The sequence below is a fragment of the Prionailurus bengalensis genome, chromosome B1 (genome assembly GCF_016509475.1).
Source record: "Prionailurus bengalensis isolate Pbe53 chromosome B1, Fcat_Pben_1.1_paternal_pri, whole genome shotgun sequence".
Taxonomy (NCBI): Eukaryota; Metazoa; Chordata; class Mammalia; order Carnivora; family Felidae; genus Prionailurus; species Prionailurus bengalensis.
Window position 1 is genome coordinate 86,971,571 of NC_057344.1, and position 9,196 is coordinate 86,980,766.

General features: G+C 38.3%; 1 non-coding gene across 1 annotated transcript; it reads right to left on the bottom strand.

Annotated features, from left to right (window-relative positions):
• Positions 1-7,361: 7,361 nt before the first annotated feature.
• On the bottom strand, positions 7,362-7,468 carry LOC122479199. Its single transcript, XR_006296266.1, has one exon. It is a non-coding gene; the product is annotated as a U6 spliceosomal RNA (small nuclear RNA).
• Between the last annotated feature and the right edge of the window lie 1,728 nt (positions 7,469-9,196).

Consider the following 9,196-nt stretch of genomic DNA (forward strand, 5'->3'; position numbering starts at 1 on the left):
GTCCAAAATGCAAATTGAAATACCTGGTGATTTTTATTGAGCACTTTCTGGTCTCTTACTCTGGCTCACTGAGACATCTTCTGACCTAAGACTTGTTTAAAGAGGATTAGTCACTCTGTATGATGACCTTTCTTGTGGTAAGTTAATACATTTAAGCTGGCAGTCTAATTTATTCAGACATTTGTGTGAACTAATCTCCCCTAGCTTTATTACCAGTGGATAAACTTCTAAAACAGAGTTCCTGAACCTGCATTTTAGCCACATTATTCCTGTTGTCTAACATAATATACTATTACTTGAAGCAATCCATTAGCTAGTCATATGTAAAAATCATGTCAAGTCATATGGAAATACAAATTCTTTGTTACCTTACAGGCTGATTTTGATTATGGAAATTAGCCACCTTGTGCTAATCAAATTAAGGGCATATATAAAGTGTTCATAACATATTTCTAGTTGAGATAAAACTCATTCATTTAATAAATATTCAGTGAGGGTCACCTGGTTGGTTCAGTCAGTTAAGCATTCCACCTTCGGCTCAGGTCATGATCTCAGGTTCATGAGTTTCACACATGAGGGGTGTGAGGTGTTCACGAGCCCCACATTGAGCTCTCTGCTGTCAGCTCAGAGCCCACTTCAGATCCTCTTTCTCCCTCCATCTCTGCCCCTCTCCTGCTTGCACTCTGTCTCAAAAATAAATAAACATCAAAAATAAATGAATAAATAGATAAATATTCAGTGAGCTTTCCTTTGTGCAAGGCTTTATGGCCAGTATAGTGAAAGATATAAGAAAAATACATGGTCCCAGGTCCCGACCCAGTTTGGGAGCAAAGATCTCTATAAATAAAAATGCCAAGTAAATCAAGAACTAAAAACAAATTTGAGTTGTCACAAACATCAGATGTTCTCATGTGAATAGTAAGATAGGAGTTGAACTTCTAGGAAGGGGGCATCAATCACTGTGGCAAGGGGTGCTTCACAAAGAAAGTGAAAAATATGTTGGGCTATGGAAAGGAATGGGAATTACAGGGTGAATTCCATGCTACATTAATGGAATGAGCAAAAGCTTAGATTTTACAGGTTGGTCTATGAGTCAGTTTGGCTGGAAGAGAGTTTTGTCTAGAGGAATTGTGGGAAATCGGATTGCAGAGGTAAGATGAGGCTAGACTATGCCACTAATGTCAGATGTGTGTGCCAAGCATGAAGATCCATTTCATGTTGGATGAATTTCTTTTATCCTACATGCCCCTCACATATCAAAAGCGCCCATTCTCATGTTTAGACTACAAGCCTAGAACATGCCACAGAATCATGGTAACAATCCTGATTTCTAATTTTGGTGGGGCCATGTGTAAAGCTCACATGGCTCCAAACGTATTTAAGTGTTCGATGAATGCTCCCTTTGAAATCTTAACACTATTCTCAAGTAGTCAAATCATGGAACTACTTACAATTTTCCTGCTTCTTACCGGTAGATTCATTCACTCATGCAACAAATATTTATTAAGTACCGACTATGTACAAGGCATTTAGTATACACCATGGCGGGTGTATTTAAAGATGAATAAACTTGACTTCTAACCTTAAAAAGCTTCTCACCTTGAACAACATGGAGGTTAGGAGTGCCAGCCCCGACACAGTCGAAACTCCAGATGTAACTTTTGACTCCCCCAAAACATAACTACTAATAGCCTACAATGTTGACAGGAAGCCTTAATGATACCATAGTTTGTTAATATATATTTTGTATGTCATGGATTATATGCTATATTCTAACAGTAAAGTAAGCTAGAGAAAAGAAGAAAATCAGGAGGAAGAGAAAATACATTTACACTCCTATACTATAAAAAATCTGTAAGGGTGCCCGGGTGGCTCAATCAGTTAAGCGTCTGACTCATGATTTTGGCTCAGGTCATGACCTCACTGTTCGTGGGTTTGAGCCAAGTGTGGGGCTCTGTGCTGACATCTCAGAGCCTGGAACCTGCCTCGGATTCTGTGTCTCCCTCTCTCTCTGCTCCTCCCCCACTTGTGCTCTGTCTCTCCTTCTCTCAAAAATAAAATAAACATTAAAAAAATTTTTTTTAATTTTGCATATAAGTGGACATGCACAGTTCAAACCTATGTTTGTTCAAGGCTCAACTGTAACAGTAAAAACAATAAGGTAAATATTCAAAGTTTAAGATAACACACATATAAAAATGGCTACAAGAAAGATGGAATGTGCTATGAAAGATCAGAGAAAAAAGAAATTCTACTTAGCTGAGAAAAATCTTAAAAAATGGGCAGAACTGGCTTAGTTGGTAATAGAGGAAAGAATATTCAGAAGAATAGGAAGTATGAGAAAAGGCTTGGCATGGGAAAGCATAGGAATGTTTATAGAATGGTGAAAATCTTTTATTTGTGCATAGATAAATGTAAAAGTTTTCCAGCTTTTTTTTAATGTATCATTTCATTTTATTATTTGCCTTTTCAAAATTTTTTTCTAAGTAGGTTTCACACCCAGCATGGAGTCCCTCTGGTAATAATCAGTTTGTTCTCTATAGTTAAGAGTCTGTTTCTTGGTTAGTCTTTTTTCCCTTTGCTCATTTATTTCTTAAATTCCACATATGGATGAAATCATATTGTATTGTGTTTCTCTGACAGACTTATTTCGCTTAGTATTATACTCTCTAGCTCCATCCATACTGTTGCAAATGGCAAGATTTTTGCTCTTTTTAATGGTTGAATAATATTCCATTTTTATATATACTTAGCACAGCTTCTTTATCCATCATCCAATGGACACTTGGACTGCTTTTATAACTTGCTATTGTAAATAATGCTACTATAAACATCGGAATGCATGTATCCCTTTGAATTAGTGTTTTTGAATTTTTGGGGTAGATACCCAGTAGTGTGATTACTGGATCATAAGGTACTTCTATTTTTATCTTTTTGAGGAACCTCCATACTCTTTTCTACAGTGGCTGCACCACTTTGCATTTCCACCACTTCAAGAGGATTCCTTTTTCTCCACATCCTTGCCAATGCTTGTTGTTTCTTGTGTTATTGATTTTAGCCATTCTCACAGGTGTGATATCTCATTATAGTTTTGATTTGTATTTCCCTGATGATGAGGGTTATTGAGCATCTTTCCATGTGTCTGTTAGCCATGTATTCTTTGGGGAAATATCTGTTCATGCCTTCTGCCCATTTTTTAATTGGATTATTTGTTTTTTGGGTGTTAAGTTGTATTAGTTCTTTGTATATTTTGGATACTAAACCTTTATTGGATGTGTTGTTTGAAAAAATCTTTTCCCATTCAGTAAGTTGCCTTTTACTTTTGTCTGTTTCCTTCACTGTGTAGAAGCTTTTTATTTTGATGTAGTCTCAATAGTTTATTTTTGTTTTTATTTCTTCTGTCTCAGGAGACATATCCAGAAAAATGATGCTATGGCTGATGTCAGACAAATTACTGTTTATGCTGTCTTCTAGGATTTTTATGGTTTCAGGTCTTTTATCCATTTTGAGTTTATTTTTGTGTGTGGTGTTAGAAAGTGGTCCAGCTTCATTCTTCTGCATGTTGCTGCCTAGTTTTCCCAACATTCTTTAATGAAGACTGTCTTTTTCCCATTGGATACCCTTTGCTGCTTTGTTGAAGATTAGTTGATCATGTAGATTTCCAGCTTTTTAATTATGATGTGCCAATATTCTATTTGAGAAAGACTTTGTACAACAAGAAAGGAATGCGGCCCTTTCTTTTGTCTTTCAAAGGTCGTGTTTTCAGTAAGCAGCCAATGTGGTCCTCTTGACCACATAGTCTGTAAAGTTAACCGAATGTTCATGAGCAATAATGAAAGAGTACCCAAGGCACAACATTAATACAGACTAATAACCTTATTTGGTCAGAAAGGTTCATTTAACTGTTTAAAAGAAGTCCAAATGCTTCATAATAATTTCTTCTCTAACAGGAGAAAGCTCAACATTGGTTTTTCTACAGCATCTCTAAAGGGATAGTACTCAAAATATAAAGGAATTAACCATTGATATATGCAACAAAAGTGACTCTCAAAATAATTATGCTGAGTGAAAGAAATCAGATTTTAAAAAGTAAATACTGTATGATGTCACTTACAAACCTCTAGAAAATTCAAACTAATCTATAGCTATAGAAAGCTTTAGTTGGAGGCTGGAAAGGGTAGGAGAGAGGGATTACAGAAAGGCATAAGGAAACTTTCTGGAGTGATGAATATGCTTACTACTTGGTGCTGACAATTTCATGGGTGTGTACATGTACCCATTGTACATTTTAAATATGCAATTATTTTCTCTTAAATACAGAGAAAAACGAAGGTTGATGGTGGGAGGGGTAGGGGGCAGGGAAAATGGGTGATGGGCATTCAAGAGAGCACTTGTTGGGATAAGCACTGGGTGTTGTATGTAAGTGATGAATCATGGGAATCTACTCCCAAAGCCAAGAGGACACTGTATACTCTATGTTAGCTAACTTGACAAAAAAATTATGTTAAAAAAAAAAACACTTCCTGGGGGGGTCCTGGGTGGGTCAGTCAGTTAAGCGACCAACTCTTGATTTTGGCTTAGGTCGTGATCTCATGGTTCTTGAGATTGAGCCCCACATTGGGCTCTACGCCGAGCCTGCTTGGGACTCTCTCTCTTCCTCTCTCTCTCAAAATAGATAAATAAATAAACTTAAAAAAATGCACTTCCCTTTGAGGACCAACTTCATCCTTTATACCATTTTATGCCAAATCTGAGTAAAAGATTAGTGTAAAGTTTTAATAAGATCTGTGTGTGTGTGTGTGTGTGTGTGTGTGTGTGTGTGTGTGTGTGTTTTAATTTCTGGACCATGTAAGGTAATCATGATGATAAAGACAAAAGAACTTGTATAATTAGTTATACACTATTATAGTTAAAAGAGTAAGTACCTTGCATAAGGTAAAATGACCCACAATATCTTATTCTATAGATTGAAATTACTTAACTTTATTAGAGAACAAATATTAGAGAATATTTAAATTCAGAGTATAAGTAGTTAATGGAATAAATAGTCCTGTTACTACCTCATGTAATAATATAAAAACAGGCCATTCATTGACAGAGAAAGTTTAATTTTAAACAACATCTTCCTTTAGATGTAAACTATAGAGACAACATTGCTACCTGGTTTTTGAATACTTAGTATATTGTTAAAACACTCTGGGAGCACCTGGTTAAGTGTCTGACTCTCAATTTGGCTTGGGTCATGATCTCACAGTTCATGAGTTCGAGCCCTGTGTCAGGCTCTCTCTGTCCCTCCCCCACACTCTGCCTCTCTCCAAATAGATAAATAAACTGAAAAATAAATAAAATAATCTGGATGGTGTTTAATTTCTTTTTAAAATTTTTTTAATGGTCATTTATTTTTGAGAGATAGAGACAAGTGCAAGCAGGGGAGGGGCAGAGAGAGTGAGACACGGTATCCACAGCAGGCTCCAGGCTCTGAGCTGTCAGCACGGAACCCGATGCAGGACCCGAACCCACGAACCTGGAGATCATGACCTGACCCAAAGTTGGACGCTTAACTGACTGAGCCATGCAGGCACCCCTAATTTCTCTTTTATGGAGCTATTCAAAGAACATATAGAAGGCCCAAATCAGTTACATTACAGCCTCAATCACAGGCAGGTGATTGTGTATCCTATGACCACCTCATCTTAAAGGCTCCCCTGTATTACACACACACACACACACACACACACACACACACACACACACGGAAAACAAAAATAAAACAACTTGGTCTCTCCCCTGAGGAGATTATTCTAGTCAGGGAAACAAACAACTAGGCATTTTAATACACTGTACTGGGTGCTCTGGGGGCAGGGGTACAGAAATGATGTAAGCTCAGAAGAGCAGTGGAGCACCTGGGGTTTAGGGAACACCAGTGGAAGCAAGTTTATCTGGTGGAAACATTAAGTAAGAGGATGACAGTGATGAAATGATGAGGTTGGAAGTAAGGCAACATGAGACTGCAGTGCCCTGCCAACTATTTTATTCTAGAAGCAATGGGAAGCTTCTGAAGGATTTTAAGCCAAAGAATGAAATAATTAGATTTGTATTTTAGAAATAATATTCTGGTTGCAGTATGGAGAATAGATTAAAAGGAGATAAGATTAGAGGCAAGGAGACCAAATAAAAGTTGTTGGAGTAATTCAGGAAGAGATGATGTTAAACTAGGGCTATAAACATGGAAGTGAAGAGAAGTAGGTGCACTTGAAAGATGTCTTGCAGATATAATTAATGTGACTTGCTGAACACTAACTGTGGAGAATTAGGAAGAGCAAAACAATAAAGATGTTGCTGAGTTGACAACTGAGTGGATGGCGGCACCCAAAAAATGCAGGAGCAGGTTTTGAGGAAAAGATTATAAAATTCAATTTTAGCTCCTGTTGAGCTGGAGGACTCACGGTATACCCAAGAATATATATGCATTTGGCAACTGGATATATGGGGTATGTTCAGTAGAGAGACCTGGAACTCTTCAGTACTGATATCATGGGAGTAAACAAAAGCACACTTGGATATATTTCAGGAAATGGGCATAGAATGGAAATAGACATGCACATAGAGTGGAAGGAAAATAAACAGAGAAACAGAAGAAATAGCCAGGAAGGCTCCCTGCCTTCTCTATCCACCTCAGGCAGGCAGCCTGCTAATGATTGCTCCCTTGGGCTGCCACTGTTTTCCATCTATGCATCTATCAAGGCACTCCTCATCTGTCATTGAGTATATTTATCTTTGTCTCACTTTTTACTGAACTGTAAGGATCTTTTTTGTTTCAAGTTTTTATTTAAATTCTAGTTAGGGGCACCTGAGTGGCTCAGTCGGTTGAGCGTCCGACTTCCACTCAGGTCATGATCTCGCGGTTCATGGGTTTGAGCCTTGCGTCAGGCTCTGTGCCAACAGCTCAGAGCCTGGAGCCTGCTTCGGATTCTGTGTCTCCCTCTCTGTCTCTGTCCCTCTCCCACTCAGTCTCTGTCTCTCCCTCCCTCCCTCAAAATAAACAAACATTAACAATTTTTAAAAAATTGTAGCTAGTTACCATATAGTACAATATTTGTTTCAGAAGAATTTAGTGACTCATCACTTACGTATAACACCCAGTGCTCAACACAAGTGTCTTCCTTAATACCCATTCCCCATTTAGCCCATCCCCTGCCCACCTCCCTCCAGCAACTGTTTGTTCTCTATAGTTAAGAGTCTCATATAGTTTGCTTCCTTTTTTTTTCTTTCCCTTATGTTCATCTGTTTTGTTTCTCAAATTCCATATATAAGTGAAATCATATGGTATTTGTCTTTCTCAGATTTATTTTGCTTAGCATAAAAAATATGGAAGCTTCATGAATTTTCATGTCATCCTTATGCAGAGGCCATGCTAATCTTCCCTGTATCGCTCTGATTTTAGTATATGTGCTGCCAAAGTGAGCACTGAACTGTAAAGATCCTTTTTCTCTTTTTCTTAAAGCCTTTAAATCTCAATTTACTTCCTCATTTCCTAAGGTATTTCAACATTCCTGTGGATGGTCTGTCAAACACCCAAGAATCACAGTTCTAAGGCCACTTCAACCCATTCCCTTGGCCATGCTCTCTACTTTGTTATAGAGTAGTTCTGATTGCAATACCCTTCTCTTTCCATTCATATTACCTCCAGTATGCCCGATCCAGAATCTCATCGAGAGCTCTGTTCCTGTAAGACTGCTTTTTCTTCCAATTTATTCTTGGTCCCATTTCCATATCTGGCCTAAATCTCTTAATTGGTCACATGACCTACTCTCTCACCAATGTTTTCAACCCCCTTCCATTTTTATTTTTTTTTTTCCTTTCCTGGTATTTCTTCCAAATCACATTCCTAGAACAGTGCTATATTCTGCCTGTCATCAGTGCCCTCAATCCCCTTCATCCTTGTCTTTCTCCTCTGTCATCCAACTCACAATTCTGGATCAGTCCTATAATATGCCTGGCCTATAAGCCATTCAGCTGAGATGCTAGAAATAATGATAAAGCCACTATACTTTCATGATTTCCAAACTCAGTTTGGTGGTTAACACCACGATTAATGCCTTTGTTTTGTTTTTGTTTTTGTTTTAATTTTTTTTCAACGTTTATTTTTGGGACAGAGAGAGACAGAGCATGAACGGGGGAGGGGCAGAGAGAGAGGGAGACACAGAATCGGAAACAGGCTCCAGGCTCTGAGCCGTCAGCCCAGAGCCCGACACGGGGCTCGAACTCACGGACCGCGAGATCGTGACCTGGCTGAAGTCGGACGCTTAACCGACTGCGCCACCCAGGCGCCCCAATGCCTTTGTTTTTAATCTACTGTCTATTCCAGACTGGCTCCATTCCCTTCAAATCCCTTTTTTACTCCCTCCTACTCCACAAATTACATCAGCTATTTTCCTACTTCACAAAAAATATTGAAGCCAGATAGTAAAAAAACCTCTCCTCTTGCAGCTATAAATTTATTTATAACCATTTCCTTATTCCCTTAGTTTCTGAGAAAAGGTATTTTTTTCAAGGCCCACCTTTTCTGTCTCCTTTGGGGCCTGGTCTGACTCCATCAATTTTCCCTCTCCTTCTCTACAAGTTCTTTTTCATTCAAATTACAATCATGCTCAGATCTGTCAACTGTCATGACCCTTTGTTTTACCCTTATTTCCTTCTGGTTTCTGCCCTCCATCTCTCCTTTCCACCTTAATCTCCAAAGCATCTTGAAAAAGTGACATTCTCTTGAAGTCTAGGTCTTGATCTCCCATTTGTTTAACTTGTTCCCTGGCTTTAATTCCCACTGCTCTGTGGAAACTGTTATTACCAAGTTGATGAAGGACCTCCTCATGGCAAAATCTAACAAACGTTAGAATTTGTGGGTTTATAATAGTTTTCAAGAATGGCAATGTTTTCCCTCATTTTACTTAGGAGAACTCACTCTTTGGCCTAAAGTAGAATATGGTGGTTTGGATGAAAGGTTAGAACAGATAGACCCTACTTTCTTGGCTTCTAATTATAATACTTTAGCAAGAAAGCTTGGCAGTTTCTGATAATCAATACATCTATAACATACAGCTCTTGGCCACTTTACTACTGGCATCTTATCTTCTAGAGTAGTTTCTTTCGCAGGACGCTGTATTTCACTTAAGGGAGAGACGGATGATAGTTTCTA